Here is a 26,151-nt window from a genome sequence, read left to right on the forward strand (position 1 = left end):
GAAAGGTCTGTAGACTCTATATGCACCATGTCTCATTAATTCTGCAGGACCACTGGCAAATATTTAGCTATGGTATTTACTAAGGTAATCTGTGGAAGAAAAAGAGGAGAAATTCCTGAAAGTGGTGGTGATTCTGGTCAAGTTGCTTGTTTGTTCCTCTCCTGCTCATAAACTATCTTGTCACATAGTTTTTTTTTGTCACATTTTTATTACTGTTGCCCATTTGTTTGTTGCTTTGCTACTCTAGTTGCTCTATTTTTGTGTTGTGTGCGTGTTGGGGTTGCAAGAGGAATTGGAGAGAGTTAAAAAGAAAGGAAAATCCTACTGGTTTCCTTCATTCTGCTCTTATCTGATTTCAGTCAAGTCCACAAACAATATAAAGATTGACCATCTACTGTGTACATCAAACTTTGACTTCCTATTGACCTTATTAATGTCCAATAAGACATGGAACCTAAATTAAGAGATGCAACCTTTCATCTCCCTAAATTTACCCCAGTACCACTAGCCCATTTTTTTCCTCTTAAATATGCTAAATTCTGTCTTGCTTCAGGGCCTCTCCTAATGTTTTTTCCCTACATTTTCAATTTTGTTTCCTAAGTCTTTGCAGAATACAATTCTCTTGATAATTTTTTTTTGATGATTGCATCCCAATACAAGATGACTTTTCCCTGTGGGTGAGAAACCTGTGGGTAACAAAATATAACTGCATCAAAACATGATGAGATTTATTTGTCTCCATATTTTAGAAACCACTGAAAAGCCCAAAGTGAAGAAGAGAACCTCTCATTTCAAAACATGGTAGCGTTATCCTAGAAGTTAAAATGAAGAACTTAAGCCCTGACTGGTGTGGCTCAGTTGATTGGGTATTGGCCTGCAAAGCAAAAAAGGTGCTGGTTTGATCCCCAGGTAAGGCACGTCCCTGGGTTGTAGGTTCAATCCCAGGGTTCAGTCCCTGGTTGGTGTTTGTACAAGAGGCAGCTGATCAATGTTTATCTCTCACATCTTTGTCCTTCCTTTCCCTTCTCCCTTAAAAAAATAAATAAAAAAAATATTTTTAAAAATGAAGAAATTAAGTAAAGACCACAATGGAGTCTTTAAAAATTGCATGGTACAAAAGAAGTATACCAATAGGAGTATGGGTAAAAATTGAAAAGTTACTAGGCTAATACTAGCAGTAGAAGGTAAAAATGTGGTTTGATTCTCTTTAGCATGAAAACCCTCCACCTTCTCATACCTTGCCCCTTCCCAAATTTTTAGGTAATCCTTAGAATGTATATGTAAAGCCTAATAAATATACATGGAGAGCCCCCCCCCCCCCACATACACCAAAACAGAATCATCTTCTGGAGGGCAGCCCCTTTGTAGTTCAGGCTCCCCTAGTAGGTGACTGTTCTAGGAACCCATCTGTATCAATGTACCAGCTGGAGTTATTGTGAGAGGCTACGTTCAGCCTCAAGGACTTTTGAAGAATTTTTCCATGTCTTTGACCATTTTATCATGCCAACACCACAGTGAAGGTTCATCACCTTTTAACCAATAATGGCATGATCCCATGTTTCACCCTCCCTATTCACCCAACCTTGCCCCAAGTGACTCCTTTGTTTGTTTCCCTGGATGAAAAAAGACCTCAAAGGGAAACTTTTTGCCAATGAGGAAGAGGTGAAACAAACAAGTAAAAGAGGCAAAAACACTAAGAGACATTAAAATCAGTAAGTTCAAAAACTGTTTTGAGCAGGAAAAAACAACTTGATAGGTGGATTACATCAAATGAATGGATAGTACTTTGAAGGTGACTGAAGTTGAAATATGTAAGAATAAATACACAATTTTTATAAATAAATTCTTGGTTTTTTTGGGGTTCCCCTTTGTACAATAAAAGTTAATGGATTTATATGTCTCTGGGAGTCATAGAGATGATGAAAATTGTAGTTTTTCTTAATAAAAATTACTACATATCAAGTGTTCTAAAAGTTAAAAAGCTCTGAACTAATAATATGTATCCCTGACTTTTCAAATGTTATCTGTATTTTCTTTAGACATAATGCCTTATTTATAGTGACACTTCCTATTTTGGATAATATATATTTTAATTTTTCTTAAAATTTATATTTCTACTTGTTTAATCTTACTGTTCTTTGTAGAATGTAAACATTTGTTTATATTATACTAAAAGCTTATTGTGAGTAGGAGAGTCTCCTTCCGTACTTGTTTCAAATATATTTATAGGAAGAGGGTGAGTGGGAGAAGTTGGATCTTCAGTTGGGTTTTACTGATGTACGCAAAAGAATTCATGAAAGAGATGTATAAGGAATAGAAGTGAAGCCCCTATGCTTCTGGCTGGAGAATACTACCCTCATTTTGTTCTGCATGAAGATATTTTGACCTTTATATAATACTATCTGGCTTCACATTCTTCAAGTTTTAGCCCTTCCTTTAGGCCATTCTCTTCTTAGAGAGAGTTCCATTACCCCACCCAACCCAAAATATGTTTCTCAACCACAATTATTTTCTATTCTAGTACCCCATTGTTAAATTTACCTCTTAAAGTAATCTACTGATCATTTTTAATTTGTTAATTGTTACCTGGTCTGTCTGTTTCACTGTAATACCTTTAGCATTGATATGAGGGAAGCTGAATCAATCAATTTTCCAGAAACACCAAATGTTAACCTTGATATTTTTAGCCAAAATATGAGCTCTGACTTCAGCTCCAGTTTAGCATTGGGCTCAGGAAGCCTGATAAGCTGAATGGCAAGTATCAGTATCTTTTTTTTTATATCCCTAACTTGATGAAGATAATGATAGTGTGATCATAGAGATTACTATGTTACCTAACTAGCATTGCGTAATAACAAGTATGCCATCATTTAACCTGTCATTACCTTCAGGATACACATCCTCTGTTTTGTTAAATTAATATCTTTGAGTGATAAATAGCATTGCCTGTGCACCTAGGAGCTTTTCTTTTATGCTTCATTGGGACTAATTTAATTCCTTCTATTCACAGAACACAATTTTTTTTTCTCCACACAGTATTCAGTGTACTACTTACAGTTGAAGTAAAAATGCAAAATTGTTCAATTTGCCAGTGAATTCTAATGAGCTGATTATATACCAATTTAAATATAGTAGGCTTGGGCTCAGGCCCAGGGATATGCATTTTTAATGTATATAAGGCAGGTGGCTTCTCATGAAATACTTCAAGGGTGGTGCTTGGCTGCTAATACTTATATAAAGTATTGATGTTATTGATTGATCAGAGAGGACTCATGCCTTTTGTCATCACTGAGGCTAAGATAGCCTCAAAACAATGACTAAGACTTTTTGTGTGTGAAGCCTCAAGTCTAGAAAGGCCAGGTTTCCAGCAAGGGCAAATCTGTGATCTGTGTTGCTACTGGCAAATTGAGTTTTCTTTTTATGGCTCCAAACTGAACAGAGGACATCAATACAAATATTGTTATTGTAACAGGATAGAAACCAGCTTTCAGATTTTTAAACAATGAGGATGGTCACAGTTGCATAATATAGACAGAAATAGGGTTTGTGATCAGATTGGATAGGAGAGACAGACTGTATAACACCAGTAACAGGTAATTGGTTTCACCCAACACTACAATCTGCAGATGCCTATTATAAGGCAAAGTCTGCCTGCTTTCTGCCATGGCTTTAGAAGTCATGAACACATGCTTAAATAAGGATAAACTAGCTCCCTTTTTTCCTTCACCAAGGCAGGGCTCTCTAGTTAAAGAGGATTGCCCTGGAAGTCCAGTTACTCTGCAGGTTCTTTGTGGTTAAAGCTGATCATTAATAACATTGCTCCATTACCTCCAGCCTATATTCTTGCCCCCTCAGCGTTGCATATTATATTAAATAAGTCATTGCATAACAAGACTTTATATTACTCAATTTCAGGAAGATGTAACCAAAAAATACCTTGCCAACAATAATTAATAATATTTCATGCCAATTATTTTCTTATTTGGGTCAGTATTGAATGCTCTGAAAACAGCCACTTCTCTGAATGTGTGGCTCTGAATTTTATGGAAAACATGTTTTGAAAATTGTTACTATAGTTTGACTTTACATTAAGGAAGTAAAACTTATCCATTTGGAAATAAATCATTGATGAGCATGAAAGTCTGGAAAAATATCAAGAGAGAAGAGTGAGATACGTAAATCTAGAAAAGAGAGCTCAGTAAGTTAAATAGTCTTGGATTTTGTTTCTATTTCCATGATTATAGGATTCCATGATTTTAAGATGACTTTTTTGCTTGTTAATAAATGATGTTTTCACTTTTAAAAGCATATCAAAGTAGACCCAAATAAGATAATTTATTTTTTCTGTTCCTTCCTAATGCCTTTTATTGACTAGGTAATTCAAACAGGGAAAGCAGCAGGCCTTTGTTTTCAGCTGAGCTATATTCTTTTCAATTAATTCTGGTCCTGCAGACCTAAATCAAATTTTTGTCCCCCCTTTTCTTTTTTCCGGTCAACTATTTGCTTTCTTTTCTCTTTGATTCATCTCATTCTTGGATTGCTTCCTATGTTTTGTCTGCTGGATTCATGCTGTTCTGACACTTTATTTCTCAGAAAAATTTAAGTAGATGACAATTGAGAAAGAAAGGTGATAATTTACAGCTATCATCCGTAGGTACCTCAGAGTTTTACCTCTCACAGTTTCTTAGTGCATCACACAGGAGAATTATTACTGATGTTCAGGTTGGTACAGCCAATCTTCCTGAATCCTTGAATTTCTTCTAGTCCTCTCACTTAGGCTGAACTAAATTATTAACTCACTTTTATTGTCCATTATGTCCTGTTATTGGTGACAACTTGAGTGTGAATGTGGCCCATTTGCTGAGGCTGAATTTAAAATTCCAACACAAAAGATAAATGTAAGGATCCTGATTCTCATCTATAGTCTCTGATATGAAAGTATTTTGGGAAAAAAGTCCTAATTTTTCTCTATGATTTTACCTCAAAATCTCAAAAATAAAACCTAGTTATCTAGCAACTGATAACCTACTATGGGTAGTGCTGAGAGTACTACCTAGTGAGTGGGTGGATAAACTCTGATATCAAGGTGCTTGGGTCTTTACCTCTATTTTGCCATTTCCTGACTAGATAAGTAAGCTTGGATGATTCATGGCTTTAGTTTATTATTCTGCAAAATGAGGAAATGTTATTTCCAACCTCATAGAATTAAGTGGGCTAATCCATATAATATATTCAGAATGTTACCTAGAATGCATTCAGTATTAAATAAATATTAGATATGTTATTTCCAAACCAAGATGCTAAAGATATAAAAAGCTAAAAATTTCTTTAGACATGAAATTTATCTTACCAGTACTTGACATTTATACACAGATGATAAAAAATAATTATATTTCATCTTTTTTTTTTCTAAACTTCTGTGATCAGGATTTAATTCTTTTTTTTTAAGTATATTTTATTGATTATATTGTTACAATAGTTCCAATTTTTTCCCCTTTGCTCCCCTCCGCCCAGCACCCCCCTTCCCCGACAATCCCCTCCCCAAGTCCATGCCCATGGCTCACCCTTTCATATATTCTTCTTTTTTTTAAAAAATAATTAATTACTATAGAAAATGGGCCATCCAGTTTATTTGCAATAACTGTAATGACTTAATGGGATTTCTTTTTGTTTTGTTTTCTTCTGTCTTGGATCTTTGAAACTATGCTTTACAAGCAGCATAAACAATTAGGAGAATATATTATATAAAATGGCAAGCATACTAACAATGTTATGTTATGAAAACCATAAAACTTCTGAGTGTTTTATGAATTTGGAAGGGTAGCAATTTAAAACAGAACATGTATCAATATAGTATCGACCACATATGTTGTCTTAGAGGGGAAATTTTGTACTTAAACCACTGTGTACCTTTCTAACTTCCTTATTACTAAAAGTAAATGAAAAACTAAAAAGGAGCTGTAAAAACAGTAATTTGGTCAATAGGCTCATATTTTATGCATTTTTATATTGAGGTAGTGGGGATGGGGGGGGTCACCTCCTCTTAATTTAATTAGTTCATTCTTGGCATCTGACTTAGAACTGGATGACACACTCTAATGATATCTTCCTTTTAGCATTTTTATGTGTTTCATTGCTCAGATGGATGATCCAAACACTATTACAGTATTCCCTCACTTATCGTGGGTATTACATTCTAGACACCCCCCTCTGCAATAGGTGAAAATCCACAAAGTAGGAACCTTACATTTATTTTAGAATTTATATATATTTTAAGGCTTTATAAACCCTTCCCACACACTTATAAACCATTCCCAGCCCCTTATTAATCTTTCCCTCTCCCTTATTAACCTTTTCCACACTTTTATAAACACTACTTATGTTTTTAAACATATTCTACATTTTAAACCTATGTAACTTTAACAACATATGTATACAGTGCCGCAAAATCCCACAATATAGTGAAAAATCTGTGCTAATTAAATATAATATTTAAAAAAATCCTGTGATACAGTAGGGCCATGATAAGTGAACAGTGATATAGAGGTGGACTACTGTGTATAACCTCTGAGTCATCCAAAGATATAACAAGTATTTTTCCAACATAAGAAATAAAAAAATGTGATTCTTAAACAGGTTGGAAAGGCTACCATCAGAAATTTTCCTCACAAGCATGATACATCAAAGGAGTGGGGGTGGGAGAGATCCCTACTCCAAGGCATTACTTGGTTTCTTTTGAAGGGGAATAAAATATTCTAAAATTAAATTGTATTGATGTTCACACAATTCTATGATGATACCAAAAAATTACTGAACAGGATACATTAAATGAGATAATTTTATGTGATTTAAATAGTCATAAAGCTGTTAAATAATAAAAACTAACAATAATGTGATCAGAAATATTTTTTTGTATATTGATTATGTTGTTACAATAGTTCCAATTTTTCCCCCTTTGCTCCCCTCTGCCCAGTACCCCTCTTCCCCCAGTAATCTGACCCCCCTTAGTTCATGTCCATGGGTCATGCATACAAGTTCTTTGGTTTCACCCTTTCCTATATTATTCTTTTTTAAAAAATAAATAATTAATTTTTATAACAATAAAAAATAACAATTCCTCCCTTTCAGATCTAAGATCCTTTATAATCTTATAAAGGACAATGGACAAAGGTCTCATGCTCCTCTAGCTGCTTCAAGCTGGACATGGTCATCATCCTCCCTACCCTTGGGTCCAGAAATCCCTAATAAGAGTTGGGGTGTGGAGGGGAGGGTAGCCTTCCCACATGGGGAAGGATCATGCAGACTCCAGGTCAGCTGGCTGTCCATGGACCATGGATGCTTGGTTTAACAGGCTGGCATCCTTGTTATATTCTGGGGGCAACAGATTTGGCAACAGGGTTAAAAGACATCATTCAATCCATAACCTCTAGATGAAAAGGCAGGGATTAATTTTTCAATGTTCCATATTAGGGGGAAAAAAGGCTCTTTGGAAGAAGGTGTGCAAGGCATGTCACACTTGTCCAAAACCCTTTTGGCCACTATACTTAGTTTGGGCTGAGGGGAATATTATAGGTTTCCCCCCTCTCAAACCTCTGGGACCTTTCTGTCCAAGCCTTTAGGATAGAAAATCTTCATAAAGCTTTTAAATAATAAAAACTAACAATAATGTGATCAGAAATACTTTTTTAATGCCTCTATTAAGCAATACTATACCAGGAATCCTTCCATATCCTTATGGTAAACAATATAAAACCAAACAAAAATATTTATTCCTTTAATATAAGACTGTGAAGTAAAACAATTTTCTTTATAGATTTTATTATAAAGAATCTCTTAACAGTTTGCTCATCAGTGTGTGCATCAAGACCCTCATCTCATTGTGCCTACCAGGAAAGAGCTACAGTATTTTGTTAAAAATTCTGCCCCATCACAGCCAGGTCCTTACCTTGCAAGATCTGCCGTAATTTCACCCACATCAATCTTTAAGACCTTTTAGTAATCTTCCATAATTTATTTGAATTAATATAGTACATGACCCAATCATTCTGGTATTCCCCCTTATTTACATTTACTTGGCTAAGATTTTAGCATGGTTACTGGAGAATTGTCTGTCACAGAATTAATGTCTATAAGTAAAAAGAGAGAATAAGAATTAATTATGTCATTTGATATCCCAGTACTTAGCTTATACCCTTATCATATATCCTTCAAAATTATAGTTATTTTCCAATCTGTCATCTGAATTAAGTAAAAACATATCTACTCCATACAATTTGTTACCTGGTGATAAATTAACATTAAAAAATAGTCAAAATATTTTTGACATTCCATAATATTTTTCATATTTCATTACTTAAATTACATTTATATAATATATTTAATTATATTAATATAATATTTCATTACTTAAAATCTTTCTATTTACTACTTTATCAATATTTGAGTTTTATATACAGGGTAGCAATTTACAGTTTATTGTCCAGCAAGACAATTTTAATAAAATACCTGTTCATTTACTAAGTAAAATATTAATTTTATAGAATTTTTCACATATTGAATCGAATGTAAATTATAGGCCTTAACTCCTTAACTTTATAAATCTGAACACTGCAATAAGAAAAAATTAGATACCTTCTAAATCTAGAATTATATTAGATTTTTTTTCAGTTTCTGTCATCTTCAATTTGAATTTGAATTTGATTTTTATTCTGAAGCCCAAAGCACATCAGGATTATCTGAGAATGTAATTACATGTTTCCTAATTTATTTTTTCCAAATTGTTAATAAAGGAATAATATTTATAATGATGATTTTAGAAGAAACACATTCTTTACACTTTGAGGAACTGTATTCATTTATAACAAAGTCTGAGTTCATTTGTAACACAATTTATTTATAACACAGGAATGAACTATTTCAAATTTGTATACTTTCCACACTTATGTTACCAGATATGAAAGAGAAAATACAGATTTTCTTAAGTTTGAAAAGTAATAGCTGGTAGGTTCAAATTAATTTCATATACTTGAATAAGATCATGTTGGTACTGGTGTTAGGGGTGAGTTAGTTGGACTTGAAGACAATGTTCAACTTGAACATGCAGAATTTTGGAATGAAAGGATCAAAGGAAGAAAAAGTTGGCTTTTCTTCTCATTTCATCTAAAATAGGGAGATGTGTGATGGGGTCTATTCTAAAAGAACAAATGCTTACATGAAGCAGCCAAGTGTGGAAAGAGCCAAAGGGAAAAAGCAGTGTTTTCAATATGTGATCCTTGGACTGGCAGTATTGGAATATCTGAGAACTTGTTAAAGATGAGCCATCTTAGGCCCACCGCGGACATAATGAGTCACAATCCACAGGTGATTCAAGTGCGTGCTCAAGTTTATGAAAACCTGTGTTTGAGAACACTGAAGTTCAAGTGAGTAACAAGAACCACAGGAAATAATGACCAGGAGCAAGGTAAAAGCTTGAACAAGTGAATGTGCTGCTTAACCATAAACCTGTGAATAAGGCTGGCCTATGTGAACAGATGCTCTGATTTAAGAGCGAGTGAGACAAGATCCAGCAGAGTATTTCAAATGGTATCACATTACATATCAACTAGGAATTATAATTAGAGAAACTAGCAAGAGTGGATGATAGTTTGTGATTATAATAAGACTAAACAAATACAAATTTACATTTGCTTAAAGAGAGGCATGCTTTCAAAACAGCAAGCCAAAATTCTGACTGCCTATTTAATTTTCTCATACTTGAGAAAGATGGGTTTTGTAACATCAATCCCATATTTTGGGAAGAAAGTAAATTGGAATGATGATGAAATACTGGTTTGGTAAAATTTGACAAGCTTAGAATTAATCACAGATAGCAATGTTAACCTATTTGTTTTTCACTTTTCATTTAACAAAATGAAAAAAAAAAAAAAAAGAAAAAGAACTGCTTTGACTCTCCCTATAGTGATAATGAGGCCTGTGGGCCACATGCAGTACCAGAATGATACTTTGTGTTGACTTTGTGCCTTTCACATCAACAACTCAGATGAACCTTTGGTGGCAGTGTCCTTATCGCCATTGACAGCTTTGGAGTGGGAGGAGGTGGGTTGTAGCACTTGGCCAAAGCAGTGATATCTTTGGGTTTTTGAAGGGTGCATTTTTTGCAACTCTATAGATTCATTTTCTTGCTTCTACATTGCTTCTCCTTATTAACTTACTGATGAGGACATTGAAACTGCTTCTGGATTTCCTAGCATAGTCATCTGATTATCGATATTGTAAATACAGGGATGTTTTTCTATGCCTTTATTTTTAGTGATGTGGTACAATTACCTTGATACTGCCTGTGTTTCTTTGACCTTATCTTTAATTACTCAATTCACTGACTATAGAAACTATATAAGGTCAGGAATGTGAATATTAGTAATAGTATTAAAACAGTTGTCTGGACTTTAATATGCAATACTTCATTTAAACATTGTAACAACACTGTAACATTGACTTGGATTTAAGATGAGAAAACGCAAACTCAGCCAAGTAATTTGCCAAGAACTAACAAAGAGCAGAACAAAGATTTAAAATGAGATTTTGTAAAATACTAAAAATTTCCTTCCCACTAGTCAGGGAGTTGATTAACTTTCCATGACACAATGAAACAATTTATAGAATTAATACTTTATGGCTTCATTAATATAGAGGATGCTTGTCCAACTCATCTTTTATGCTAATTTTTGCATAATCTCTTGTACTTTATACCTACTTCCTCCTCTTATCTAAATTTTCCCATCCTATTTATACTTTAAAGAACAACATCCTCAGGGGGCAGGATCTTTATTAAGAAAAACTGAATTCACACAAGTAAACAAATGGGGAGGAAATAACTTGGTTCTAAGCTCTTGAAATTTGGAAAAAAATGTGGGCTTGTGGTAGTAGGCTTTGTTTAGTTAATGTATTCTAACAGAAGCTCCTGAAGAACTAGAAATGCTAATGAGAATTCACAGATCCCATCCACATTCAGGAGGAGAGAACACATATTGTATATCCAAAAGCACAAAAACCAAGAGGCAGTGGCTGGTGGGGGAGCATCTAGTTGTCCACTGTTCATAAGTGCAAGTAACACATATATATTTTGGGGGTCTGTCTATTGAGAAGTTATAGAAGCAAAATTATAATAAAAACCAGTCATTTTACATCAGTAATATTAAAAAGATTTGTTTTCTAAAAACTCAAAAGTTTACAATAATTTCTATCTTCTATGATGTATAATTTCTTTCTTTTCATGTTTTATTTTTTAATTGTTATCCTGTTGTTCTATTGTTGTCCCAATTTCCCCCCCTTTGCCCTCCTTTATCTATCCCACCCATAGCTCCCACAGTCAATTCCCACACTGTTGTCCATGTCCATGTGTCATTCATACATGCTCTTTAACTAGTCCCCTCCCCTTCTTTCCACCATTATCCTCCTCCCCTTCTCCCTCTAGTCACTGTCAGTCTGTTCCATGTTTCCATACCTCTGCTTCTATTTTGTTGGCTAGTTTATTTTGTTCATTAGCTTCCTCTTATAAGTGAGACCATATGATATTTGTCTTTCACTGGCTGGCTGATTTCACTTAGTATAATAATCTCCAGTTCCATCCATATTATTGCAAACAGTAGGAGTTCTTTCTGCTGCATAGTATTCCATTGTGTAAATGAGTGATAGTTTTTTGATCCACTCATTTTCTGAAGGGCACTTAGACTGTTTCCAGAATTTGGCTATTTTAAATAGCACTGCTCTGGACATAGGGGTGCATAAGTTCTTTGGAATTGGTGATTCAGGATTCTTCGGGTATATTCTCAGCAGCAGAATTGCTGAGTCAAAAGGCAGTTCCATTTTTAGTTTTTTTTTGGGTAATTCCATACTGTTTTCCACAGTGGCCACACCAGTCTGCATTCCCACAAACAGTGCATTAGCATTCCCTTTTCTCCACATCCTCGGCAGCACTTGTTTGTAGATTTATGAATGATGATCATTCTGACAAATGTGAGGTGATATCTCATTATGGTTTTAATTTGCATCTCTCTGATGGCTAGTGATGTTGAGCATTCTTTCATATGCCTGTGGACCCTCTGTATGTCCTCCTTGGAGAAGTGCATACCCAGGTCCTTTGCCCATTTTTTAAATTGTATTGTTTGTCTTCCTGGTGTTGAGTTGTATGAGTTCTTTATATACTTTGGAGATCAAATCTTAGTCTGATATACCATTGGCAAATATATTATGCCATATAGTCAGTTCCCTTTTTGTTTTGATGATGGTTTCTTTAGCTGTGCAGGAATTTTTAATTTGATGTAGTCCCATTTGTTTATTTATTTTTGTTTCCCTTGCCCTAGGAGATATATTGGCAGAAACATTTCTAAATGAGATAGCTGAAATTTTTCTTTCTATGTTTTCCTCTAGGATTTTTATGGTGTCACAACTTATATTTAAGTTAAGTCTTTTATTCATCTTGAGTTTATTCTGGTGTGTGCTGTAACATTGTGTCCTAGTTACATTTTCTTTTTTCTTTTTTTTTTTTTTTTTTTGCATTTATTATTCCAGTTCTCCCAACACTATTTATTGAAGAAGATATTTTTACTTCATTTTATGCTCCTTCCCCCTTTGTCAAATATTAATCGACCATAGAGACCTGGATTTATTTCTGGGCTCTATTGTGTTCCACTGATTTATATGTCTGTTCCTATGCCAGTACCATAGTAATTTTGATTACAGCGGACTTGTAGTATAGTTTGATATCAGGTATTGTGATTCCTCCTACGTTGTTCTTCTTTTTCAAGATTGCGGAGCCTATTTGGTTTTTGTTGTTGTTCCACATAAATTTTTGAAGTATTTGTTCTGGATCTGCTACTAATTCAAGAGAATTGAAATTATATTAAGCATGTGCTCAGATCACAATGGCTTAAAATTAAAACCGAACCTCAAGGAAAAAACTCAAAAACTTTCAAATATATGGAGACTGAATAACATGTTATTAAATAATGAATGGGTTAACAATGAGATCAAGGAAGAAGTCAAAAAGTTTTTGGAAACAAATGAAAATGAACACACAACTACCCAAAGCCGATAGTATACAGTGAAGGCAATCCTGAGGGGGAAGTTCATAGCAATATAGGCCTTCCTAAAAAGGATAGAAGAATCTCAAATAAACAACCTAATCCTACCTCTACAAGAACTAGAGGAACAACAACAAACAAAGCTCAGAGCGAGTTGAAGGAAGGAAATCATCAAGATCAGAGTAGAATTAAATGATATAGGGACTGAAAGAACAATTCAAATGATTAATAAATCCAGGAGCTATTTGTTTGGAAAGCTAGACAAAACTGAAATTACTATAAACAACTATATGCCAAGAAATTGGACAACCTGAGCAAAATAGACAAATTTCTAGAAACATACAATCTTCCTAAACTGAATCAAGAAGAAGCAGAAACCCGGAATATACTGATAACAACTAGTATAATTGAAGCAGTAAAAAAAAAAAAAAAAAAAAAAACTATTGGCACATCAAAGCCCTGGACTGAATGGCTTCACAGGTGGATTTTACCAAGCACTTAAAAATAATTAACTCCTATCCTTCTCAATCTATTCAAAAAATTCAAGAAGAAGGAAAACTCCCAAACTCTTTTTATGAGACCAGAATGATGTATAATTTCTTTGGTGGGCTCTCTCTCCCCCTCCCACTTTTATGGCATATAATAATTTATAAAGCACTGACCTGGCTTAGTTTGATGATATATCGTATATTAAAAGTAGTAATTTTCTATTAGTGTATGGCTAGCATGTCTCACAAATCAATTGTATTTGATTTAAATGTTTTCATTTCTGAGCCTAATATAATCTATATCTCTAATTTTATAGCTAGAAACAAACCATTTTATTTCAAGGATTTTTCTTCTAACTAAATTGAATGACATTTAACTGTAAATTGAGTTTTAAAATCTTAGGAAACATGATTCTTTTTATCTATCTATCTATTTATTTATTTATTTTTTATTTTTGGTTTTTCAATTACGGTTGTCCCATTTTTCCCCCATTTCTCTCCCCAACCCAGCCCATCCCCTCTCCCGCAATCATATCCCTCCCCGTTGTCCATGTCCATGAGTCATTTATACACGTTCTTTGACTAAACCCTTCCCTTACTTATCCCCCTTCTCTCCCTCCCCCCTCCCCCTTATTGACTGCTATTCTGCTCTTTGTTCTATTTAGTTCTTTTGTTTGTGTTGTTCTTTAGTTTCCTGTATTAGGTGATATCATATGGTATTTTGCATTCTTTGCCTGGCTTATTTCACTAAGCATAATTCTCTCTAGTTCCATCCATGTTATTGCAAATGGCAGGAGTTCCTTCTTTCTTCCTGCTACATAGTATTCCATTGTGTAAATGTATGACTTTTTGAACCAGCAATTCCACTACTATGATTATACCCGAAGAATCTTGAAACACCAATTCAAAAGAACTTATGCACCCTTATGTTCATAGCAGCACTATTTACAATAGCCAAATGCTGGAAACAGCTTAAGTGCCCATCTGTAGATGAGTGGATCAAAAAACTGTGGTACATTTACACAATGGAAATGTGATTCTTATATACATGAAATTAGGAAATAAAGGGTTGTAACATACAGCAAAATAGTCCTTCAAGTATTAATCAGAAATTGAGGGAGGGAAGGTCAAAGACTCAGAGAAGGTCATAGTTACGCCAGAATCTGAAAGAAAATAAAGGCAAGAGAAAAAAAATTAGAAAGAAGACCACAACATTGTCACATTAATTAGTAATGATATCAAGGGAAGAAATAACTGACATATGTTTGTATGGCAAAAGCCAACTAGTAAAGGTTTTAGAAGTTTTCTAACAATATAGGTCTTTGTTGTCCATTCATTATTCATTCTGAGTTCTGAAATTTTTGTAAGCTAATATATTTTCTTATTGATATTAAAAGTTGTTTTGGTAATGTGAATATATAATATAGAGTGATTTATTTCAATGGAAAATTTTTTTTCTAACAGAAAGTTGATGTGTGGCCATACACACTTGCATTAAACAATTAGAAATTAATAACAAAGAATGACCATTTTAGTAGTAAAAATGGAAATATCAAAGCAAATAAAGGACAGATAAAAATAAAATATATCACAATTGCCAATTAGAAAGGGATAGAATCAGTATGGTTGCCATTCTGAAATTCTTAAAGATTCCTACACTTACTATAAATTACAAACTATACCATCACATTTTCCTGCAATATTTATAGATGATATAATTTGTTGTCATGTGATTTATTTACCTCTTAATTAGAGAAAAACACAGTTTTATTAGAGAAACAGAACTGTTATGAGTATTATATAGAAACAAATGTGTTACAAGAATCAGGTTAGCAGGGAGAATAAAAGTCTGAAATTGGAATTTGAAAATTAGATCAAAGTCAACAAACCAGAGCTGCTGAAGCCATCTAAATCCTAGAGCAGAAATATGAAGAACTATCAGTGGAAGTCTATAGCAGGCTATTGCGTTTGAATTTGGTGATGGGCTTGAGGTCACCTTGTCACTAGGCTTGACAGCTGAGAGGAAGAGTTGAATATGGAGCATGAAGGAGAATCTAAATAGAACTCACCAGTGTCTGCATCTGACATTTACCACCTCTGATCATGATGATATTCAGAGAGTCAAACTTTGTTCCCCTTCACTTTCTTTTTCTAAGTCTCATAAATTTCATTTTTGGTCCCATAACCTAGAATACAAAAGAAAGGGAGATTCTCAAAAATGTTGCTCCAACTTAGGACAAGTTGGCATATCACAAAACACTATATGATTGGTGGGTAAGAAAAATCTATCCCATGGAAAATTTTCTTCATAAATTCTTATAGTCACTCAAAGAATCCTTGGGTTGCTATTTATCTTTACAGACAAATTTTCCATTGTTTTTACTTTGCAATGAAATTTAGTTTTGTAAATAAATTTTTAAAAAAGATTTAATACATTGCCCTTTTTATTTATTTTTTAGTATTTTGTAAATAGCAATCCATACTTGTATAGATCCCACCAGGAAATCATAGTCAGGAAAAAACAAATATCATACCCTCTAATTCAGCTTTGCTATTTGGAATGTGCTAGTGAATAGGACATACAATAGTGGAAACAAAGTGTAATTTGAAGTATCAGCATTTTTTATTATATTTTATTGTTATTCTACTAGTTGTCCCAGGTTTTTCCCCTTTGCCTTCCTCTGCCCATCCTACCCCACTCCACCCCACCCCTCACTCCCATAGTCAGTCCCCGCACCGTTGTCCATATCCATGGGTCATTCATACATGTTCTTTGGCTAGTCCCTCCCCTTTTTCTCGCCATTATCTTCCCTCCTCCCCTCTGGTATCAGCATCTTTAGTCTAGAGTTTGTGTAAGCTGGTTATGCTGTTTTCACAAAGTCAGAACAATCTACTGAAAATTTAAATAGTTTGACTAAATGTTTTGCATAATTGCTGCACAACAAAAATAAAGTTATATTTTCATTGATATTCTATTTTGCTGAACTGGCTGGAGTTTTAAAGATCACATAGCTAAATTCCAGTTCCATATTTGCTTTCTTGTAGTTAAGTCCTATTAGCACGTTATTTCAGAATCTAAACTGTACAACATCAAAGTAATAATATTGATCAAAACAGGTGACAAATAAACATCACATGATGTTTCTGTTTGTAGTGAATGAAAATATTCAAAACTCATGTAAATTATGCATTGTCAGGTGTTTCCTATATTTTGTAGTGCTTTACACTGCAAGGCTGTGACTATATATTCTTCTATTTTATGAGAAATAAAATTAAAAGTAACAGTTGCCTCCTCATAATTTTAACTTTAAGAGAATAATGCTATTTGGTGCAGGATTTGATATTCTTCCTGTAACTCAAATTTTGCCCTCTAATAAGCTTACTTCTGCTAGTATGAAGAGACCTAGGTGTCTCCCTTTTTCAGGACTTTTATGAAACAAGATTAAAGGATAGTTTAAAATATTAAAAGAGGTTTTAACAGCAGACTTACATGCACATTTGGAAGTGATCACAATTCCTTGCTTTTGCAACACCGCAGCGCATGCGTGGTTGCAGTTATGCAGCTTTTCTGAAGCACGTTGTTATAATCTCAAGAATCAAAGCACCCAACCTTCTTTGCAAACGTGGGGCTTATTACTGTGGATTATACTTTAAGATTTATAGACAAAGGTGGTGAATTTGACAGAGATTTTCACCTTGACTTTATCCATCTACCTCACTAAAGTGAGAGGAATATACTATTTTGACAGGGACATAGAGAATCAGAAACGGTATTTTGGAACTGCACAGCAGATGTAGCCATTGAGTGGCTCAGCCCAAGAAATCTGAATCCTAGGCTGGAAGTGAATAAAGCAGAGTGAGTTAACTATACAGTCCCCAAAAGACCTAGGTATTGGTGACATCCAGGATCTGTAAGTACTGGATAAGAGTACTGTTTTAAAATCTGATTAAAGATCACATGCAACCACAGATCCCCTGTTCACTCTGAGAACCTTGTTAATGGCCTCTCTCTCACCCTGGCAGAAACTGGAGATTAATTTTGGGGAGACCATAACACATGATATACCTGGGCTGGAGACAGAAGTCATGGTTGAAGATAGAGGGACTATGTTAAAAACAGGAGGAAAAAGTGAATGTTTATATAGTGAGTATTGAGCTTCCCTTTTCTCTGACACACAAAGATAAATTACAATGGTGGTTGAAATAGAGTAGAGAACCTCATCATTTTAGTGGACCCCACCTATAACACAGATAATTCTTAATTAGGAACAGACAGCATAGGATCACTTGATATTTATGACATTATAAAGAAAAGTGGTTATAACAATTTGGAGGAAACTGAGGTCATATAGAAAAAAGAAAACTTAAAAAATATCATCCAAAAGGACACATAACAGGATATTGCATTCAATAATACTTGTATTCTATATAAAATCTTAAGTCATATAACAAAATGTTCTTGATAAAAATTTAAAATATGAGAGCAGAATTGAAAATATCACTATGCAATTTGAAAGATGAAATTATAATATTACCCAGGTTATGTAGAGATGTAAAATAGTAGAAAAAATGATAAAATAAGAGAGGACTAACTCAGGGTATGTAATCAATGAGGAATAGGAATTGTGGAAAAAATTAGAGAGAAACTATCAAAGTCTAAATCAATTAATATTCTAAAAACTAAAAGTCTGGAGTTTCAGATTGAAAATTTATTTTTATCCAGCACAAGGGTGGGAGATAGACTTATGATAAAATATATCACTGTGAAATTGAAGATCCTTAGAGACAAAAATATCTTGATAAAACTATACACTTTTAAAAGAAGGAAAGAAAGCCCCATAAAAAAGATTAAGAACCAGAACAGCATCTGACTTCCCAAAGGCAACATTGTCAGAGGCAATGGAAAATACCTTTGGATTTTAGAGAAAAATGTCTTCTACCTTATAATTCTTTACTGCCAAATGAGGATTAACCTGTCCAGGACTGATCACCCAATGGCTTGCATACCTGATATGAAATTGGCTTCCTGTAATTCTCCATCGCCCAAGGTTGAAGACAGCATTTTAGCCTGCGAGATTGGACTCCAGCTTCCAATCACACCAGGGGACACTGATCCTTTGCCTACCATGAGTGATGATTTGGCAGCTAAGGTTTTGACACATCACATCACTATTGTATCCTGGCACTTGATCAGGCCAGGTGACCGGATGGTGTTTCACAATCATGTAGTTTTAAGCCCCACAGCCCATGGGGTTTTTCTCTTTTCCATGTCTGATGTTCAGGCCAGACTAAATCTTGGGCGATCATTAGAAAGCAACATGCAATTAGAGACTTATACACCTATTCATTCTTCTATCTCCATAATTTTTTTTAAAGAATTGCTGTTTCATAACATCTGATATTTATTTCTATATGTTCTTTGGCACAGTGAGAATCATGATGTTCTGAAAACCAATTAAGGAATCAGAGATTTTTAAAAATCTTGGATATTGGAAATATATATCTGATGCTAAGTGTACCACCATTTGAATGTCTGGCTTCTGATTGTGTACAGAAATTTATTTCCACTATTCCCAAGAAATACAAGAAACAGGAAATTAGTTAAATGGAACAAAATTGCTTGTTTATTAACTATTTGGGATGGAGTTATTTTCTCCATCGAAAGAAGATGTACCAGACCCCATGATGAAATCTCTCTCTCACATGTGCACACACACATGCACACACACAATTAGAACAAGATTTTGAATGCCCTCCTTATGATTATTTAAGGATTTGTGCAAACTAACCATCTGGTGCATAGGTTTGAGGGACTATTAGGAAAGGACACATTTTATCTGGAGGACATGCCTGAGAAGGATCCTAAAATTGTACTCCCTCCCAGTAAGATTAGGATGATAATACAGTCACTCTGGTGGGATAAACCATCACTCTTCTGAAATGCCAGGGTCATCTCTTAACTGATATGCCCAGGAAGAAGTTTCGATTGTCCAAGTGTAGATACCCTTATACATAGTTCAAGTGTTGGAGGAATATCCAAACATCGTAGAAACAACATTGCTCACTGTCTTTGCACTGAAAAGGTGGTCATTCTGCATGAAATCAGATGACTATTTATTGATTTATTCTATTTCTTTGTTATAAGATTTTATTTTTTATTTAAATATAGTTGGTATACAATATCATATCACATTTGTTTCATGTGTACACCATATTGAATTAACAATTTTATGACTTACAATGGTGATGAAAACTTATCACAATATTATTGATTATGTTTCCCTTCACCTCTTTTACCCATCCCTCCATCCCTCTCTCCTCTGGCAACCATCCCTTTGGCCTCTCTTTCTATGAATCTACAGTACTTTGGTTTTGATTTTTTTATTCACTTCTTTTGTTTCATTTTGATTTCACATATAAGTGAAACCATATGGTATTTGTCTTTCCCTGACTTACTTCACTTAGCATAATATCCTCTAGGTCCATCTGTATTGTCCCAAATGGAAATATTTTATTTTTTCTAGTGCTCAGTAATATTGTATGTATATACCACATTTTGTATCCATTTATCTATTTATGGACATCTAAGTTGGTTCCATATCTTGGCTATTGTAAATAATGCTGCAGTGAACGTAGTGAACATAGAGATGCATCTATGTTTTCAAATTAATAGGGTTTTTTTTTTTTCCTTTCTTTCTTTCTTTCTTTTTTTTTTTTTTTGATAAATACCCAGAAGTAGAATGTCTGGGTCATATGGTAGACCTATTTTTAATTTTTTGATAAATATTCACTCTCTTTTTTATATAGTGCACTGATTTTCAGTTCCCCCAACAGTAAACACGAATTCCCTTTTCTCCATTTTTGATAAATGCCATTCTTCACCATAGTGTGCAGTGACACCTCATGGTGGTTTTGATTTGACTTTCCTTGATGATTAATGATGTTGAGCATTTTTATATGTCTGTTGTCATTCAGATGGCTTTTTTTTCTTCCCACACAATGTACATTTTCTGGGTAATGGCTTTCTCTGTTAATATTCATAGATCTGCCAGTGAGCTAAAACTGTAAGAGACCCATGGAAGCCATTCCAATGTCTCCTAACAACATTCTCCTGTTTGCAGGGTTTTTTGACCCCATACAGCAGCTATAAATTGCATTCTACTGAACATTTTCCAGACTGAGAAATGTGTGTCTCTTGAGCTATTTTTATAAACACTTTACTTCAATAGACTGTGACCTTCACATGGTCAGTGCCCCTATGACCATATCTAAACATGATTCTCTCACAGTAATGCCATAGCATTTACAGGTTAAAAATGGAATTTTTCTTGGAGATATTTTGGGATTATGAGAGAAGCCTGAGAAATAAGGACTAACCTATTGAAGACTTATCTCATATTGGCTGATATCCCCCAAAAGGAGCAGATCTCTGGTAAAGATACAAATTTCTAACAGATTAGTGCTTCATCCTGGCCGATCACTGACCTGAAACCCTACTGCCCTTACCCTACCAGGTAAGGGGCTGGTCCTGCTTTTTCCATGAACATTAAGTTGACAGTAAGGAATGAAGCCACAGTTATTCCATATTATAGCACTGTTTTACCCAAGTTATGATCTCAGTAGGGGTGTGGACATGATTCCCTAATAATGAAGCTTAAAATTCTCTCATCCAAAGAGTGAGAGTCTTCTTCCAGAAACTGATGTTGATATCCATTGTATTGCTGTATGCAGAGCTAGAAGGTAATCAGTAACATGGAACTTCTTGTTCTCATTAGTTTTGCTTACTGAATAGAGCTTCTGTAAGTTTATTGTGTGAACTCTTTGTTTGCCTTTGTTCTTATAACATATATACAATCAAACTGTATTTAAGTTTAGGACAGAATGAAGATATTTTCATACAGTGTCTCAAAACATTACCACCTTCTTCATGCACTGTTTCGCAGAAAGCTACTAGTAGATATGATCCCTACAACAAAGAGAATACAGCATTTTTATTAGTAAGACAAAGCTTCTCTTATATATACAAGTATGGAGAGTCTCATGTGACTATTGCTTGCTATTCTCCTAGCTAGGTCATTATTCCTTTAACTTCATGCTGTGTTACCAAATAAAAGTCACCATTTGAAGGAAAATTACTTATTTCTGAATCAATTCAATAAATATTGATTGAGTACTTATTAAGTGTACACATACTAGGCTCAGTCGTCGGCAGCCGTCCGTCTCGAGAGACGATGGTGTAGCTTCTTAAGAGTCTATCTGCACCGCCGAGAATGGCTGTGCAGTCCGACTCGGGAGTGACACGGTATCTGTCTCCTCCCATGTTGAATCGACATCTTGCGATGACGCTGGAGTGTCCTCTCCAGTGAAGCTGAAGCTACAGAGCCTGGGCAGGGTGATATGGAGGGTCTGCTGTTGCCCATGCAGCAGACCCCCCCTCTCTTCGCAGCTGAAGTGTCCAAGGGAAAGACGGAGTCAATACAGCTTGGCTTCAGGTGCGCCGCAGGAGTTGCCGGTGTTGACTACAACGTCAAACCGCCTTAGGGACTCCGGCTCCGGATTTTCTGTCGGGGTTTACTCCCTTAGCCTTTCCCCTGAAGAGGTATGCCGCAAGGCAGCGGAGGTTTTTTGGAGTCAGAGTTTTCCTTCTCTGATGTGCCCTGACTGGAAGATCGAACCAGCGACACTTAGCTCGCAGGCCGACGCTCAATCCACTGAGCCAAACCAGCCAGGACAACTAGGCTCAGTAATCTAGTGAAAATACAACAAAGTGAAAGAAGACATAGTCTCTGTTGTTTGGGAGAGAAAGAAATATAGCTAGGGAGACATACATGTGCTTATAAGACAACATCACAATATCAAGATAAAATGGATGAATAAATAGAATGCTGTTTTGCAATACTTTTCTGGAAGTAAGGTTTGAAAGACCATCAAAGTTTGGGAGTGTCCATTCATGGTGGGAGAGCATACTGGGAAATAGGAAAACTCCACATATATTTTGGGCTCTGGTATATATTTTGCCTATATACTTTATCCACTTAAAGACATTGTCTAAGGCTGCACTAGTCATTACAAAGAGTTATTAAAGAAAATGACAGGAGCTGAAAAGGAGTTTTCTTTATAACTTTCACAATTTTTTCTAAAGACTGAAAAGGTAAGTTGAAATTATGCCTTGCTTTTTTCAGAACAATTTTCTCCACTATACAAAGAACATTATCATATTCAATGTCACAGTGTCCTGTTCAGTAAGTTCAAGAAGCATTATTACACTAGTTTTGGAAATGGCAGAAATCAATTGCTGAACAGTGAACATACTTGTCTAAGACCACACAGACAGTGAAGTTTCAGATCTGGATTATAAATCAGTGACCTACTAACTATTTCAGTTATATCAGATGCATTTAAAACCTTGTACTGTTTGCCATGTAAAACCAAAATACTTTTTCTAAGTGATTTTGACTATGCAGAGTATTCAACGCGTGGAAAAACCAATAGTCTAGATCATATCCTTTCAGATATTTTCAGTTGAAATACATTTAAAAAAAATTCCCTCACATTTCTACCAATAAAATGGACAATTTCAGAATGCATGTTATGCATTAAATATTTTGACATAATTTTTTCTTGTGAATCATTAATAAGGTATACTTAAAATAGATTAAACCTTTCAATCTAATGTTGCATTCATATGACCAGTTGAATTCCTGGTAGTTATTAACAGGACTGATAGCTATTAATGAAATTTATTATTGTATAAATATTTAAAACAGAGCATTACAACTTAGATACATTTATACAAGTTTGAAAAACTGACTTCAGAGCCTATTTATTTATCTCTACCTATCTATCTATATGAGGAAGCAATAACAGAGTATTTTGCCATTTGTCTCAAAGAGCCTAGCTGCCTATAACCTTTGTGTAATTAGGTAGAAGAATATATTTAAAAGCACAAGTGCTCTGAAATATCAAAGCAGGTGGAGTAACATTCAATTCAGCAAAACTTTCAGTATTGGGAAGTAAGATAATTATTAAAAATATTTTTTAAATCATGTGTTTCATTCATACTTTGTATTTACCAAATCAAATGTAATTAAAGGGAAAGAACATAGGAAATAACCAACATTTGCAACTTCGAATGAACTACATAAAACATAATTCTCCATTTTTAACTACATCATGCTTTACACTAAAACTTATGGCTATATAAATTTATGTATGAGGATATAAAATGTGTATAAATATGTGTATGTATATTTTATGCACCTCATTGAGCAGTTGAAAATACTATTTAAATTTTAACTACTTTTCTTACTGAATTGTTTTTCTCTAAGTGAATTTTGGCCACTCCATTCTCTTCTATGGGCTGCTATCCCTGAAACATCTCTAGATTTTAGAGGACATACTTTCAATTTATATATTGTTGTGTGTCTTATGTTTATTAGAGAAATTTATTACCATATTTTTAAATCAATATTATAGTAATATTTGTTGATTTAAGTTTAATAACTTAATTATTCCCCACATCTCTGGGAAGAAATCATTTGGGAAAATGTACATGTAAATGAATTACTAGAACAGAGCTATAAAAGTCTATTTTACTTAGCCTGAATCTCCCAAATTGATGAAAATGTACTATAATTTTAAAAGGCATTTTTAATGATGGTCTCACCAATAAGCTTTACTAAAACGAAAACTCTAACCAAAGAGTAGGGTATAAGAAAACATTAAAGTTATAATATTAAAAAACAACTAGGAAAACCCCAGAAACTTTAAAGTACTTGTGAAGTATCTTGCTTAAAGGGCATACTTCTAAAATTCCATTGTTATAATAGATAATGATAAATGGCAAACAATCTTTTATAAGCAAGTATGATTGATGTCTGTCTATAGGGTACCATGAGCCATTCCTTTACAAGAAATGATATCGAAATTATCTTTCCCTGACATTGTTACTATGGCTGGGGAAAGAACTGGAATACAATTCATAAGGTAGGATTTATCCTACAGTGGCTAAATAACAACTTTCCTACATTCAAAGACTAAGGATTAAACATCTTCATTTATTTTGTAAATGTTAAATTGTTGCTTTCCACTCAAATCTCTCTATCTCTCTCTCAAAAAATATAATTTGATATTTTAGTATTAAAATAATTACTTCTACAAAACAACTATAAAATGAGTTGTTAGAGCCATGGCGTTTTAGAGACTGTCCAAATGTGCACTCCTATAGAGAGGAAATACAATGTTACAGATGTCATAGGCATGGAAATGAACGGTTGTGGGTTCTAATCACAGTGACTCACTAGATTCTTTGGGCAATTCACTCAAAAAGTTTGGCCTTCCTTAGTTTTTTTTTTTTTTTAATGTAAATTAAAGAGTAGAACTAGATTACTTCAAGGTCTTTCCATCTTTGTAGAGATAGTAAAAAAAAAAAAATATGAGGAAAACCAAATAGCCTATTATGGCAACTTTATGACATTCACATTAGATTTATTTATTCTAGAACTATGGAATATCAGCTCTGTGTCAGGCATCGTGATAGCCCCTGATATCCTGTTATGAAGCACACCTGACTTCAAGTGTTTGCATTCTAGTTAGGGAGAGGCATGTGTGCATATTAGGGTATTAAAATCTTGCAGGTGTTGTGATAGAATGGTGGGTAAATGAGTGGTTCCATTTTATTCAGGGGCAAAATGAGTAAGGGGTAAAAGTACTTCCTAGAAAGGGTAACATTTGTAGTGAGTCTTGACAAGTGATCATGCTTACATGTAGACAAGGCAGAAGAGGGCTTCACAAGATTTAAGGAGTAGGGAGAGAAGAGAATGTGAAAGACATGAAACGGTGTGTTCGAGGAATGGAAAAGAATTGGTGTTCATTCTTCCATTAAACTGATACATATGCATGAACATACATGAGCATAGAATATATATCAATATTTATAAGCATGAAATTTCAAAAGAAACTGAAACTCTAGGAGCTGATCAAGACATTCCTGAGGACCTTGAATTTCAGATTAATGAGGTCAGATTATAATTAATGAGGAGCCTACTTCTTAGCTTCATAAAGAGAATGTTATAGTGTGAAGGAAAATGTTTTAATAGAAACAGTACTTGAATAATATCCTTTATATTCTTAAAGCTGCATTTCTCCTCTCTTAAGTTTTTCCTTTTCAGTATTTTTCTTTAATTCTCTAAGAGAAAACATAACCTTTATTAAAAGCCCTTTTACTGATGAAATAAGTCACCTTCACAGTTTCTTAAAGCTCTAATGCAGTAATTCATAGTCAAGAGGTTATTTTTGTTACAAGGCCATTGGTGGCAGAATGTGTTTTATAATTGGTCTTGGCACAGTGTAAGAAATGTGAGTACCTAATGAACAATAAGGTCCTGGAAGCAGGGCAGCTGATCCAGCTCTGCTCGTAAGGTATGGATTTCTCAAACACGGGGCTATACATAGCTTTCCCTGAAGTAAGTAGAGCACGTATTATAATCAAGGCAATATACAGATGTATTAATATGAGTGTCCTGAAAGAAGCTTCAAGGAAAAAAGAAATGACCTTGTTTGTGAGTGAAGCAACTGATTAA

This window comes from Furipterus horrens, unplaced genomic scaffold, assembly GCF_987537825.1.
Source record: "Furipterus horrens unplaced genomic scaffold, mFurHor1.1.pri manual_scaffold_5, whole genome shotgun sequence".
Taxonomy (NCBI): Eukaryota; Metazoa; Chordata; class Mammalia; order Chiroptera; family Furipteridae; genus Furipterus; species Furipterus horrens.